The sequence below is a fragment of the Pygoscelis adeliae genome, unplaced genomic scaffold (genome assembly GCF_000699105.1).
Source record: "Pygoscelis adeliae isolate BGI_AS28 unplaced genomic scaffold, ASM69910v1 Scaffold294, whole genome shotgun sequence".
NCBI lineage: Eukaryota > Metazoa > Chordata > Aves > Sphenisciformes > Spheniscidae > Pygoscelis > Pygoscelis adeliae.
In genome coordinates this window covers 2,690,645-2,706,734 of record NW_008824722.1, presented here as the reverse complement: position 1 = coordinate 2,706,734, position 16,090 = coordinate 2,690,645, and the positions used below count along the sequence as shown (strand labels likewise).

Genomic DNA, 16,090 nt, shown 5'->3' with positions numbered 1-16,090 from the left:
TCGCCCCCCCCTTCCCCCGGCAGTCAGGGAAGGGGGCAGGGCTGGCGGGTGCGGGGGTTGGAGGGGGCACGGCGGCGCCGGCAGGGCAGTTTTAACTTGCCGGGAGGGGGGAGAGGAATGCCCGCGTTAGCGCGGGGGAGGTTCTGGCCTCGCGTCCCCGAGGTTCTCCCCAAATCCTGCCCGTGGTTTAAAAATTGCTCTCGTGGCATAACTGTGCGGGAGCCGGGCTCACTTTTATCGCCGCTGACGCTGTCAAAAACGTTGTGGCTTCAGCAGTAACAACAGCGAGCCCCCTCCCTCCGCCGGGCTGCCGGGTCACCCGCTCCGTGGGAGAAATTAAACGCTGATAATCCATTAGCTTCATCTTCCCCGCTTACGCGAGAGTGATGAAGACTTGCTAATTAATTTACATACGAGGGAATGATCTCGGAAGGAAGGAGAAAATACCCCGTTGCACCTGCTCCGCCGAGACTTGTCGTCTGAAGCTGGAGGAGAGCTATAAATCATGTAAAGTCTTCGCGGTGGAGTCGGCTTCTGAGAGCTGTAGGATTATGTATCCAAGCGCTGAATTTATATTTCCCACTAGGAAAAGACTGAAACTCAGGTCAGATATAAACTGCATCATTTCATTTAAAACTAAACCGTAGTTATTTCTTTTAATTCTAGAGGGGATTTTTCTTCTCTTCTGATTAAATCGAAAGTAGTATTAGAGCATGTAGTAATGATTTACACGTTATAGCCTGAAATCTCTTGCAGAGTTGGAAGTGGTTGACAGTATAAGGATGATGCTTTAGACTCACATATGTCCTATTATTTTCGCTACACATGGAAAGACTGTGAATAGCCAGGCTGTTAAATTTTACTTTCAGCTTTTAGTCTGTACAACCCGTATTTTCTGAGATACAGAATGGAGAAAACTTGGACTAGGGAGACCACAACTTCCATTGAAAAGGTTGACTTTCTCAACTACAGCAACTAAAATCTGTGTGATGTCTGCTTTGATTATTTCCATCCTTTGGAAAAAAAAACTTTAAAAATGTGATAGGCTACTTCCAAGAATTTCACTTACTGCCTCTGGGGCAATACTGTAATAGTTCCTGGCACTTGCCTGTTAAATGAGCTGAACTGGGAGAGCTACGGTTCGGTAAGATGTTTGTGTTTAGGGATATTTATTCCTGTGGCAGGTATTTCTTCATAAAAAGGACAGGAGGGTTTTAAGCTCATAAGATCATGGTTTCATATTGTATAAATTATTAATAATTTAGTTTTATGGCATCAGTGAATTTTCATATATTTGACTAGTTTTGTTGCTGGCAGAACTACACTGAGGTTTTGTCATTTCAGATAGAACTAATTTAGATTGTGGTTAATTGCTTTAGTAGCCTAACATATTTTTGAGAATACTGTAAATGGCAAATATTATTAAGTTCTTTTGTTCCAATTATGTAAAAATACTGCTTTCTGATTAAAAAGATGTTGTGTGTTATAGATGGAGCCTGCACATTGCATTAAGTCATGTCATCAGAATGAGGGAATTGAGGAGTTCATGTTCTTCAACAGCACATGTGATTTGCAAGTTTCATAAGTTATGAGCTTATTGTACAAGTGTGTGTATGTGTGTGGCAAAGAAGGGCTATATTAGTAAGATAAACTAATAATAACCCAGAAATCTATGAGGTAAGCAACAGCATAGGAGCTAGGCTAACCACTCAATATGCTTACTTTGAAAACAAGGCGTGTATGCAGTAGTTTTCCTATCGCTGTTCTACAGCAAGGAAGTAAGGGAGCCAAAAATAAGCACAAGCCAGAAATAAAATACAAAAATTTAAAAGGAGACTAGTCAGAGAGGGGAAGAAACATTTTGAAATGGAGTCTTTCTGTCAAATCCAAGACTGCATGTCATTGTTGAACTAAATCATACTCGCATATACAGCAGTTTTATGACATTTAAGGTGGAAGCCTCGATCTAGTCTATAAAAAACCAATTAAGAGAGAATCTGTTGTTGAGGTTTATCGCAGAAAAAGAGATGGTAGAGGTCAAATGACAGTCAATAAAGGTGAACTTCATCTTTGAACTTGGAACAGGAGAGCAATTTGTTTTCTTCTCTGATTCTTCTGTCTCTAACTGGAAATGCTATCGTGAACAATGGTCCCCAAAGTGGCCAAAGTATACTAAGTGGTGGACATTTATTGGTCTGAGATAGCACTTTAATAGAAATACTTTTTCTGTTTAACTGGCATTGTTCTGGCTGGTGCTTTGGCTGTGTAGGTCATGCGTGGATAACGTGGAAGTTCTGAAAAATTAGGAGTTTGAACAATTTCTGTCATTGCTTAAGTTTCAGTCCAGTGTACATTTTTAAGTGAAATTTATGTTTGACTGCCAAAGTGTGGATCAAGTTACATTGGAAAAGCATTTGCTTCTTTTCTAATCTAGAATGAAGAAGTCATTTGTCAGCCAGAAGGATGTAGGGGAATGTGTTTACAGTCACCAGACTTTATTGTGTGTACAGTAATGACTTGATTGTGTTTGATACAATGGATTGTGGGCTTGGTGACTTCAGTGAATGACAGACCCGCCTACCTTTTCAACATTTGCAACAGGTTGAGCGTGCTTTTTGTGTCATGAAACCATAGCGCTGCACGTTTCTTGATGGACATAGCTTTGAAAGGAGCTGAATGGAGGAGTTAGCTGCCTGCAACATTGCTTAATGTTCTCTTAATGCTATACAAATAACTATGTGGCAACTGGTCTGTACCTGTAGCCATGTGAATATGCGCTCTCTATTTTCTGTAGCTGTTTTTGGATTACACACTGCCATAAGAAAACTTTTGAACGGGTTGTTCAATGATTAACATAAAAGTGGAATGTTAGGAGGGGCACAGGTAGTCCTAACAGAAGCTTATGCGAAGTTTTCGGATAGCAACATCAGTATAGAAAGGATAGTCCAGCATTTGAGGTGTATATGCATAGAGTACAATCAAATTCCTTTTTTGGCTGTTTATATAGTAAGCAGGAATCCATTAAACTGGCAAGGAGGACAAATATTTAATGAAGACCTGAAAAGGCAATATCATTTCAGTATGTTTGCAATGCACTGCTCTGTTTAGTTGCTGATTAAATCTTTTGGTCTCAAGGAGAGCTTCTAGTCATCTGCTTTGATGCAATATTCTATAAAAACATGTAAGCTAGAGGGGTAGGGGTTTAAGTCTTAAGACTCTTTTCTCTTAAAGATAAAAAATTGCACGTAGTCCTCTCATAGCCCCAGTTGAACTTTAGTGGGAATAGTGGGAACAAAAAGACTGGGAAGGGGAGGAGCAGAATAGGGAGCAGTTCTTCACCGTAGTAATTCAGGGCTGAAGAAAAGGCCTTTCTGAGTTAGGCAACAATCTTACCTAATCCCAGCAATAAGGTCACCACAGTCCACCTTAAAGCCAGTTAAGTACTTTGCCCTGTTGCTCTTTCTGGAAAGATGTTTCAAAACCTCTCTCCTAATGCTTAGAACTTTCTTTGAACTTCCAGCCTAAATATATTCTTTGATTCCTAATTTTTAATATCTCAATATTGTTATTTAAAAACAGCTCCTGCCTTGGTGTGTAGCCCTCAATAAATTATAAACATTGATCATGTGCCTTCCTCAGCTTTTATGTGCTAGGATCAAATAAGCAGAGCGGGCACCTTTTAGTCTGTCTAGTAAAACAGAATAAATAGGAAGATAGAGAGCCTAGTAACTCGGTTCTCCTGAATTTTGTACGTACCTCACCTGCATCAAATACTTTGTACCTGAAGTGTTTCCTCAAAGACATGAATAATAGTGCTAATGCCTCACTCGGTCTACTGAAAATACTTTATCAGATACCGGTGAAGATCAAATTTGTTTTACAGGTATGCCACGTTGGCTTAATCTTCTTGCAGCAAACTAGACGTGGGTGTGTGATTTCTCTTTTCCTGTTGCTCTCAAATGATAAGACACCATGTAATCACAGAAATTCTGCTATTTGTAATCATGTGGCTTTGAAGAGTTGCTATTTTCCCATTTCTAATATGCCTATCGCAACGGTCCTCCAATTTCTTCTGTAAGTTAGCGAGAGCCTCCCGTGTACCAGGAGTGCTTCCTGTAACCAGTTTTTATCAAAACGCCACTACTTTTTGCCAGGTTCACAGACATGAAATAAGATGAGTCTGAAGAAGGATTTTAAATAAGTCCATTCAATATGTCATCATTAGTCAGTTTTATATCCACTTTATTTTTGTGTTACACCCTATCTTTTCCAACTCAGTAAATAATTGCTGGGTGATACCATATAAAGTTCTTTACTGAAATCTGGAGAGATTGGACTCTGGATTTCCTTTGCCTTAATATTTGCTTTTGAAAGTTAACTTACTTGTTCCAGACTAATGAAAAAGAGAAAACCCCAACTTTTCATAGATTGAAGTCAGGATAACAATTGCCTAGGTCACTTGCTTCTCTCTTCTTACACCTAAGCACCATGGTTTTTACTCTCCAATATATTCTCCACTTTGATCTAGCTTTTTTTTGCTACTCGCTGTTGAAAAGGAGTAGTACACTACAGATTGCTGATGATGATACTAGGTCCTTTGTAAATTCCCTACCCTGTGGCCAATCCATTCATAATCTGGGGAGGAAGCATCATTTAATAGCTCAAAAGCCATTGTGCCTTAGTTGTTGAGAACAGGGGACTGATCCAAACACTTTTTTTTTTTTTTAATACTTGGTTTAATTTCCTAGGTCAGCTTTATGTCCCTACTGCTTCTTTCTTCCCCCATTCCTCCCTTACAATTACTGTCCATAATGTTCAGCTGCTCAGATGGTGTTTTCTTGGGACTTAACAAAAAAATGGGATAGAGGTGGAATATAGTGGGATTTTCATGATGACATGGGCAACACTTGAAAACTGAGTCATTGAATTACTACTGAAAATGTACTATAGAAGTGGAAAGTAGTAATTGAGACTGCATAATTTAAAATTTATTTAGGTTATTCTGTTAAATAACAGACTGACCTATATTTGTGATGAGTAAATTTGTTGCAATGATTTGAACATACTGTAATTCTCTAGATATCACTTTAGGATGACAGCTAGTTCATGTGGCTCCACAGAAGAAAATTATGTCTTGCTGCTGAAAGGGCTTTGAAACCCTTTTCTCAGTTTTACGTCCAAGTTTCCTTGACCTCAAAAGTGAAGAATCTCTCCAGGATTCTGTTTTTTGCTGAGGTGTCTTTCTTTCTTTTGTAGACCTTTCTTGTCTGTTAAAGCAGGTTCCGATTTTCAATCCAGTCCTTATTTCTACTGGTATCTGTGAAACAAGTGACAGTTACCAGAGCTTTATCAGTCTTCCTGCTGCCTACAAAATTTTGAATGGAAACTGTGGAATTGACCAGAATCTCTTGCTAATGTTGCTGCAGGACTGCACCTCCATCTGTAGCCTCAAAAAGCCATTACCCTTTCATGCATATTTAGAAGTTTAGCTTTTCTAATTATTAATGTAAGAATCTATTCTGTTCAAATATTGAAGAAACTTCTCTAGGGAAAAAAAATGCAGTTAAGTCCCCTTGGCTAAAACTAACAAATAGATTAGGGAGCTTTTAAGCCTAGAGAAGAAAGGTAAGCCCTTCATATTAATGAAATAGGTGTTTCTAACTGAAATGTGAAGTAAGTGGAAAAGCTACTAAAGGCACATATGTGCTGCAATGGCTTGAGTAACTTGAGCTGGAGTAAGAATATGGGTACATTTCATTAATGAAGTTAAAGTGGGGTTTTGAAACAACTATTTTCTAAATGTTTCATTTTTTTAAATATAAATAGTATTTTGCATTAATCTTACTCTTATTGCATTTTGACATTGCAACTTTTTTTTAAACCTTTCACTAGTGTTGATTTTGCTTAATCCCTGAAGTGTAATAAGATTTCCAGGGAAATATGATAGTGTAGTATTACTCTTAGTTTATACTTAAAGTTTTTAATTACAGATAAGAAGGCAGAGTATGTCATGTAAGTGATACACATTGAAAATTCAGGATAGGACATTATCATGCTAAATAGCAGTAGTTTGCCTTTACATATATAATGATATGTAAAAGATCAAATGGATATATAACCACAGAATCACAGAACTGGAGAAGGTGGAGGGGACCTCTGGAGATCATCTAGTCCAATCCCTCTGCTCAAAACAGGGTCACCTAGAGCATGTTGCCAAGGGCTATCTCCAGTTGGGTTTGGAATATCTCCAAGGATGGGTACTTTACAGCCTCATTAGGCAACCTGTTTCAGTGTTGGACAACCCTTACATGAAAGATGTTTTTTCTTGTGTTCAGATGGAATTTCTTATATTTCTGTTTATGCCTTCTGCCTCTTGTCCTTTCACTGGATGCTACTGAGAAGAGTCTGTCTGTGTCTTCTATTCTCCTTCCCATCAGGTATTTATACATACTGATAAGATCCCTTCTGAGCCTTCTCCAGGCTAAACAATCCCAGCTCTTCCAGCTTCTCTTCATATGACAGATACTCCAATCCCCATATTGTCTCTGTGGCCCTTTAAGGGATGCACACCAGTATGTCCATGTCCTTCTTGTACTGGGGAGCCCAGAACTAGACACGGTACTCCAGATGTGACCTCACGGGTGCTGAGGGGAAGGATCAGCTCTCTCAGCCTGCTGGCAGTGCTTTTCCTAATGCAGCTCAGGAGGGTGTTGGCCTTCATTGCTGCACGGGCACTTCGCTCGCTCACGTTCAACTTCTTGTCCACCATGACCTCCCACATCCTTTTCTGCCCAGTTGCTTTCCATCTGGTTGGTCTCTAGCCTTTTACTAGTGCACGGGGTTATTCCTCTCTGGGTGAGGAATGTGCATTTCCTTTTGCTGAACTTCATTGCTCCAGCCTGCTGAGGTCCCTCTGAATGGCAGCACAACTACTCCCAATTTCATATGCTCTGCCAACTTGCTGAGAGTGCACTCAGTCCCATTAGTCAGATCATTAATGAAAATGTTAAACAGCATTGGCCTCAACTGGGGTGCACCATTAGTAACTGGCCTCCAGCTGAATTTTGTGGCACTGATCACAGTCCTCTAAGCCCAGCAGTTCCAGCAGTTTTCATTTCACCTCACTTCCATACTTCATCAGTAATAATATAGATTACTAGTGCTGTGTGGCCAGGATAATTAACAGATAAAAATGTCTTTTCACCATCTTTCCTTGTTCTGATTTAATAGCACTGGCACATGTGTGTATACACACGCTAATTGACAGTTGTCCTTTCGTCTATGTTTTAGGGGATGAGTGTGAATTACCCATACCATGTGTTTGACAGGGAGGATAGTGTTATTTTATATGTCACACAGGTGCTGCATTTTTTTGCATTAACTTTATTTCCCCTCCTCATTTTTAAGGGAGAAGGACCCTCTGGGCTTGATATAGTTATGGAGATTTTGAAATGTGTAGTCTTGAAACTGATTGTGAAATGGGGGTGAATTGATCAGGCTATGGCTGAAGTTCATGAAGCCTAAATGGCCTTTCATTCAGCTGAAGCAATTGCGTATCTTACATTAGAAAAATGCAAGGGCTTTTAAATACATGCTTACTTCAGATGGTGAAAAAAGCTTGAGAAAAATTGCATCCATATTCCATATTTCCTCTTGCAATGCCACACTCACCTGCTTTGCCAGCAGCAGCGAGCAGAAGAGACACTGGACTACCGTCATTGTAAGCAAAGCTTAAGATTTCTAGGGTGATACTCAGTGCTCTGTTTAAGCTTGGTCTAGGATCAAGCTGTTTTGTCTCAGGAAAATTTATTCAATATTGCTTGAACAGAAGGAGTTTTCTGTTGGCTTATCAAGTCACTGGTGCATTTGCTTTTAGCTAAAAAGCTGTATTTTCTTTGTGTGTGTGTGCGCGCACAGAAGAGCGAGGAAAAGGAACCTTTTCATCAAATGAAGGCTTTCCATTTACAGAATACTGCAAAAGGTAGTACTTAAAATACTGAAACTGCTGATTCTCTTTTTTCTCCTCCTTGAAATGAAGATACGGTGTCCTAGGGTCACATTGATGAGCTAACTATACTTTCAACTTAATACCTTGACACTGATTTTGAGAAGCAATCTAGTCTTTGCAATTTGATTCTGAATTCACATTCTGTAGGAACTCCATTAGAAAAATGGAAGAATTTTACTTCTCTGGGTGATGCTGAGGCATCTCAAGATGCCTCCAGAATTTGGAGAGAAATGGCTCTCGGCCTCTAAGCTGCAGTGAACAGGTGGGAATCAAAAAAGTGCTAATGGGCACTAATGTGCAAGTATGCAGCTCTAGCCTTTCTCTTTAGTTCCAAAATCAATATAAATGCATATGCTCATCATCTGAATTTCAGAAAAATAATTGCTTTTGTTTTTTCTTCGTTTTGTTGTTGTCTAAAATTTCCTGTTAATGCTGTACATCTGTTGAACTTGGAAAGGCAGAGCAAATCCTTTTCAACTGGTGCTATAAAAGGTGAAGGTATAGTTATTAGGTAAAATGTTACACATTACCTGCAGAACAATGGAGAAAATTATTTAATATTTTTTCCCTATTATGATTCTTCACAGTGCTAACCTACCATTTTGTGTATTGCATTTAAGTCTCTGCAAGTAAAGTCTTAACCTTTTTGTCACCTTAAAAAGTGTTTAAAGAGAAAAAAAGATGCCTAATTAAACTTTGTATGAACTGCAGACAGAAGACTTTCCTTTTTTTTCAGGGATCAACCATAGAAAATGTGTTCTAAGGTTGTATTTATTTACAATGGGATCTTAGTGGATATCTGAAAAAATTTGAAAGCTCAAAAGCAAGATAATAGTGAGATAGATTGTGTTGATAAATGGCAAAGTATCAGTTAGTAGAGATACTGTTTTTTAGACATGAGTGAATAATGTAATCCAAATACTGAGCGTAACTTTTTAGTTTCTGGATAGAGAGAAACTGGGCTACTTCTGTCCTTGTCATAATTTAGCACTTATATAGTGCTTACTAGGTACAAAACTCTTTATAGATATTAATGATCTTCATTACACCCTCTGAAGGAGGTAGGTGATCTTCTACAAATGAATGGTATAGGCCAATATATTTTAGACCTAGAAATCTGATAGGAGTTTGAATTTTGATATAAATTGTTTGAAGCAGACTATATCCCTCAGTATCCAAAATCAGCTCTTACAAGATATGCTTTCATTTTTAAGTAAAAAGATACAGGGTTTCATTCTGAACACTTGAATAACATCATGTCTCTCTGATAATGAAGTCTAGTCAAATCTAATTTTTTCTGAATTAATGTGTTGGCTACTATACAGAACAATTTTTTAAAAGTTCATGCAGAATAGATCTTTAATTTACAAAGATTATGTTAGATTTAGCTTCCATTTTTATGGAAAGGTGGTTACACATGGAAAGAGGGAGCTTGTCTTTCCTGTCTCCACCCTCCTTGGTTGACAGAGTTTCCCTCCAGCAATCAGTTGACAGCAATCAGTTTGAGGATTATTTCTGGAAGGAAAAGGTTTACAGCTTTACTTGAACAGTAAGATTAAAAAGAAAGTAGCTGTCATCTATTTCCTTGTCTTAACTAGTTAAAATCATAGCCATAAAAATACTAGATTACTCAGCTAAGCTGGTCTGTGCATTTTATACAGTAAGCAGACCTTATTAAATGAAAGGCAGTCAAGCCTTGCAAACAATAGTTTAACACAAAATACAAAAAATTAAATTTTGACTGGAACTTCAGAATTTGTTATTTATTGTTTCTAGATAAACTAATTCTTTAAAATAAGCCTTACACAGATACTGTAATGAAATATTTTATCTTGTGACCTTGTCATATACAAAGGAAACATAGATAATTCTCAGGATAAAAAAGTTCATGTCTTATAACAGCAGATTCTCGAGCATCTTCCGGACTTACCTCACATTAATTCCCACACCACCGTGTTTCCCATTGTACCATTTATAAAGGAAAGTACTGTCAAGTTTAAGATGGAAAATCATTTGCAGTTGTCAGCTTTGACACTTTCTAGTGATAGATCCTAAGATGAAGTATGAAAATAAGCATTTAAGATTTTTTTTTTCTAGGTTGCAACCATTGGACATCTTTTAGACCTAATCCCCAAACATTAGGTTCTGTCAGCCTCAGAAAGATCTGACGCTGCTTCCTTTGTACCACATGCTACCTTTAGTTTATTCTGTAAATAAATAGCTCAATTTAGTTAGATGGTGTTTTGCTGATTTTTTTTAATCTGTTTACTTAATTTACAGAATTTCATTTTATGGCTTCAGTTTTGTTCTATACTATTAAATGTTGAGTCTTCCAGTAGTTTTGGTAACCTGTGCAGCACTGATTTTCTGGCTGTGATGTTTTTCCCTCTCCTCCTATGGTAGATAAAGGAAATATCCCTACAATGCGTAGACCTTTTTGTGCTTCTAGGATTTTCTAAATTCAAAATCTGACATGTGCACTGGAGAATGAAGAAAAAGAAAAGGCTTGTTGTTTTCATACTCTACTGCATTCTTACGTTAGCTCCAAGTTTCTGGATCCTAAAGATTCATGCCTGTACACTGCAAAAAGTCCTGAGAGGTTAGGCCTCTTTAGCAGGTTAGAGAGCTGAATGTTTTTGTTGTTTTCACCCTTTTTTTAATCTCCCCTCAACAAAGTTATGGAAGTTTAAGACATTTATTTAAATGTTTGATGGCTGGCTTTTTATGCTTGTACTTTATCTCCTGTATCCTGATAGCATAAATAGTGCCAGTGATAGAAAACAGAAATTTTAAAACTAAATTTATCTTGAAAAGAGGACTGTTACGATAATTACATATGGAGTTATAGAAAAAGGAAATAATATAAATCTTACTAAAGAGTCGTTCCTCAAAGTCAGGTAATCAGGTATTCAGAAAAGAGCATTGTATCTCTTTTCTTTTGAATCCTTGTCTGGTCATATGCGCAGAATATTGTGCTTTAATACTCCAAGGAATTGTTCTACTTTGCTTCTATAATGAAGTAGTTTCCTTTAATCAAATGGAAGTCAACAGAAACACACAAGCATTGAGCATAGCTCTATATTGCCCGCTGGGAGATATTTAAATTTGTGCTAGCTTGCTCTAGAAGGAAATGCTGTTAAAGCGTTTTGTTTTGTTTCTGTAAAAACTCTAATATTCAGTGTGTAAAATTTCCATTTTAAAAAAAAATCAGATAATATGATATATACTGATTAAGGCAATTAACTCTTTGGCCAATTATAGAATAATACTATACATGTTTTAACTTGTTATTCCTGTACAAGCTGATCATATTACTTTACACTGTAGATAAAGAAATATGGGCTGCTCTGTTGTTTCAAATTTACTTTTTGTGATCCTAGGGTATTCTCATTTATTAAATGGAAATAATCATTTGTGTATATATATGTGAGGAAGGAAATAACTGTGTAGGTCTTAAATTGCAAGTATTTGTTTTGATGGAGATGATTTTGCAATTATCTATAAAAGATCCCTTGCTAAAAAGGTTCAGAGAAAGAAGAATGTTAGGATTGCAGAGTAATTTTTGAAAATTATGAATCTAAAAATACCATTGTCTCTGCATATAGCTTATTATATGTGCATTAGTATGTGATGCAGTCTCTGCCTGTGCAGTCATGTGCTGTTGATCCTGGTCTCATGAAAGGTGTTCATTGCGCACATTTAATAATAGCAAAAGATATGTTATAATTTTTCATTTGTAGATTTTTATGAGGATAATAAGATTATAACAATGTTTATTTTTACAATCTTATTATAATCTTTTTTTTTTAAACAGATGGAGCAACCAAAGCATACACAGTGAGCTGTTAGATAGGAAGCTTTAGGGACGACTCAGAATTAAGTTTTGGTTTTGTAGCTATTGAATGAGAGATGTTCAATACGGGTCTTCACTGAATAGCATGCCTCATGTACAGTGGTTTAAATCTGCTGCAGTGTGTAATTGAGGTGAGCTTGTTTTTACCACTTAAAAACGTACTTATGTAAGGCATGAAGGAATTTTAGGTATCAGTGTAGGGTTGGTCAGAAACTTCAGAGAGAATGTATCTGTTGACACACTACTTCAGCTTAATATTTCATGAGAAAATATTAATTCTGTGTAATAGAATTACTGTCTTTCCTACTTCTAACTGACTTTAAGGGAACTACAGGTCCGAGGAATCCCAGTTGTAAGGCAGAGCTTACCACGCTGGCAGCAGGAAATCTGTATAGCTAGGGGAGTTTGTTCACCTAACTTAATGGAAAATCTCTTTTCTTCTAACAAAGAGCTTGGGGAAAACTTCCTTCCCCTTTTCTAAATTATCTAAGGAATTTTGCTTCTTAAGTGGAATAATTTCTTGTACTACTGAAGCTTCAGAATTCCTCAGAACATGAATTCTACCTTCCAGTTAGCTAAGGATCCAAGTATGAAATACCTTTATCTTGACCTCTTAAAGTCTAACTTATTCTAATTTTGGTGCTGAGTAAATACCTACTTAGCTTTAATACGTTCCTGTTTAATGTGGGATGGCTCTGGAAAGTGAATATTGAATATTGCAATCAAATCTGTAAGGTCATAAGGAAAACATTTTGCCTATTTGAAGTTTTATAAATCGGTCCCTTTTTATTTAATGTCAAGGGAATGAGTTTAGGAAGGCTGAGTGAGATGGGAAGGGCTATAAGTGGTTTTTCCCCAGAATAACTACACAATCCTTTCTAAGGCCTATTCAGCATTGCTCAGACAAGTATGGCAGAAGAAAGTCCCCCCCACCTCTTTGCTGATGGTAAGGTTTTTTTCCTCGCTTTAATATATAATGCAGCTATTTTTTTTAGAAGATGCTTTATTCTGTGTTGAAGAAGGAGGAACATTCAGTGTAATTTAGTCATGTTTTCTTTTTAGTACAGTTTTTACATTTCTTATGAGTTCTGGTTTCTTGTTCATTTGTCTGTTTCCTGTTGTCTGTCATTAAGTATAATCAATATGTAGTGCAGACTTCTTTTTATGCAGTCTATTTTTTCAGTTTATTTCGTTTAAGTCTGTGGTTGCCTTGACACATATTTATGCTTTATTTTCCTGGCCTCTCTGGGTTTTTTTGGTGGGTTTTTTGTTTTAATTTTTTAAATTCTATTTTCCTCACACTTTCCAGTTCTGTTTTTGCTCGCTTCTTGTCATTCTTCGCTATCTTCCAATCTCCCAGATCTGGTTTTATGAGTTCTGAAATGAAACCTCAAACCCTGTTGAACTGCAGGTTTTGATTAGTGCTTCTTGGGGTGGAATTTTCTTCTGAAATGTTTCTCAGTAGATGACACTAGTTTGTCAAAACTCTACCTGTTCACCTGTATTTTGACAAAATCAATAATTCAGTGGTTTGGGTACTCACCTGGTGTTTGGATTGCAGTAAACTGGGCAGAATCAGGGCTTTGTCTTGCCACATTTTGCTTATATGTTGCACTGGGTAAATTTTATTTTTTTTTTTCCATTTAATGTTGAGAAATTTGTCTTTATTATGATGCAGCAGAAACTGTCTGTAGAGTATAGCATCGTATTTCTTGGTGAACAAATCTGGCTGACCAGTTTGAGATGTAAATGAACTTTGGATTTGGGACATTTTTGTCACACCTTAAAGTAAAAAATTTTGGAAGTAACTGGGTGCCAAAAGATATAGATGCCTGTAGTTAATTTTTTCTGAAGGAATCTTCAGTATATTAGCATTCACTTCTGTGTAGTAGCTACTGGCTATGACAAGTGAGTATATAATTTAGTAGTGCAGCGTATGCGAGCATAGGACTCATTCAGGATTTCAAACCTGGGTTGTCTCCTACACGCTTTTGAATCCACACCTTCTACCTGCTGGGAGAGTGTCCACACTGTTAGTTCATAGAATGTTTTGTGGTAGAACGTTGAATTTGGACATTTACACTGAAACTGTTTTATTATTTTAAATATTAATGAGATGGAGAATACAGCCGTAGCGCCCATATCTCTCCCCTGAAGAAGTGGATTGCACCTCAGATCTTCCTGTCTTTAAGGGCAGTTGCCTCAGAGACAATTTCACTTTTGATCTTGGGTTGGTTAGTTAATGCCTGCAAAGTGAAATAGTTTCGCAAAATGTGTGAGGAACGGACCTTGTTTTCCTGATTTCCTCCAGCATCTGAAAATGGATGGGCAGGTATAGTGGAAGGTTTATGTTCAGATCCCTCCAGGCAATACAATTGTTCTTGGTTTCCCATTGTCTGCTGAATGCCTCCTCTGCCAGTTGGAGAAGAATGGTGACATTGGCATTACCCAAAAAGCAAGGAGAGCTGTGCTAATGTGTGCCAAAAGCATCTGAGCGAGAAGACTGTGTCGTGTCTGTTTCCTGTGAGTTCCTTGGACAAATTGGGTTGCAATGGGAGAGCTGGAAATTCTCTGATTTGCTGTAGTGCACTATTTGGGGAAAAGACCTGGGCAGTATTCAGATGGCGATAAAGCTGTCTGTTTAGTAGAGTACGCGTGAGTGAAGTAAAGAAGTAGAGATTTGAATGTCCAGTAGTGCTACTACCAGCACAGTCTCAGAACTGGCTGTTGACTTTGGATGCTTTCAGTTTTGTGCTACCAAATGGTATATTTAAAAAAAATTATTTACGGAGAACTGATATTTAATGTTTCTGAACGTTAGATTGACTTTAAAGGAGTCAATTTTTCAAATTCTGGCTTCATGCTTAGAGAATCTAGTCCTATATATTAATGTACTTTAATATATGTTCACGATGCTTTTTCATAGGCTTGCTTACAAGTAAACAGAATAGAGCTTTACTCTAATGATGTTTTTCCTCTTGTTTTTCACTGAAGGCAGGTAATAGACCTTCTTTGCATTAGTAATTGAAACACAGTGGTTTTTAATTGTCAGATTTCACCAGACACTTTAGCACGAGTACTTGCAAATATAACATTAGTTCTGCTGAAGTCCAGAGAGTTGTATGTGGTTGAAGTTACAGTTGCTTAAATTGAGCTTGCATTGAGTACTTCTGAGATGGGTGTTTGTTTAATATTGAATACATTCCATATATTCAATTAATAGTTAAATGAGACAAATTTTTTTTTAAAAAAGCCCATGGCATATCAAATTTTGAAAAGGACCTCAGCAGAAGAAAAGCAATATATTGACATTTATTTTTTCAGATTAAGAATGTTCTATGGAGCTGGCATAGGGAAAACTTAATTCCTTTTAGGTGATATTTGGATTGTGGTATTGAAAGAAAGGCTTCCAACTTTGCAAATTATGCTAAATCGGGAGAAACAATACAGTCACATTTTGTACAAAAGAACTTGGATTAGTTAAGTATTCAGGCTAATAACTGTCAGATGTAGTTAAATGCAGATATGTAATATTACTCTGAGGCAAGACTAAAATGGAGGGTATCTACTGAATGGAAAAATCTTGGAGCGTGCTGACCAGCAGACGGATAGAAGGATCTATTAGAAGAATACCTGGTGTACAAAGCATTGTTTCAGTACAGCTGTACTGTAGCTGGGGAAAAAGAAAAGGGAGAGTTATGTACATAAATAAGTTGAAGTCACAGAAGTTTGTTAACTCATGGGAGCATTTAAAGTTAAACTGAACTAAACACTTTTATTTAAATCATATTAAGTCAATAGATATGTAACACTTCTTCCTTGTCTCCATTCAGTGTATTTCACTGAATGACCTTTTTATCTCTTAAGAGGTATGTGTACACTTGGATCAATATATTTTAGATTTCAATATATTTTAGATTTATCAATATATTTTATTTAGATAAATATAAATTTATCAATATATTTTAGATTTAATTTGGTTTCATATTCCTGAATTTTCTTATATTAGTGTGACCTCAGATCCTATCTGGCAGATTAAGGTGTACCTGTGTGTGTTTGTCTGGGAATAGTTACTTCGTGTCCTCAAGTCATAGATTCACATTATCTCCCAGTGAAAAACGCAGACAGGTTCAAAATACTGTTGTACCTTTATTGTGGTTTAACCTCAGCCGGCAACTGAGCACCACACAGCCACTCACTCACTCCCCCCTGGTGGGATGGGGGAGAGG

The 16,090-nt window shown here is 37.2% G+C and overlaps 1 protein-coding gene across 2 annotated transcripts in view; it reads left to right on the top strand.

Moving 5' to 3' along the window:
• LOC103916288 (heparan sulfate glucosamine 3-O-sulfotransferase 1-like) overlaps positions 1 to 16,090 on the top strand; it is a 115,206-nt gene that overhangs the window by 53,954 nt on the left and 45,162 nt on the right. Inside the window, exon 1 of one of the 2 annotated variants that reach the window (XM_009323258.1) lies at positions 304 to 604. The exons of the other annotated variant lie outside the window; for it this stretch is intronic. The gene's annotated coding sequence lies outside the window, so the exon portion shown is untranslated. Of the gene's footprint in view, positions 1 to 303; positions 605 to 16,090 lie in introns of those variants that run through there. 2 annotated transcript variants of the gene reach the window in all.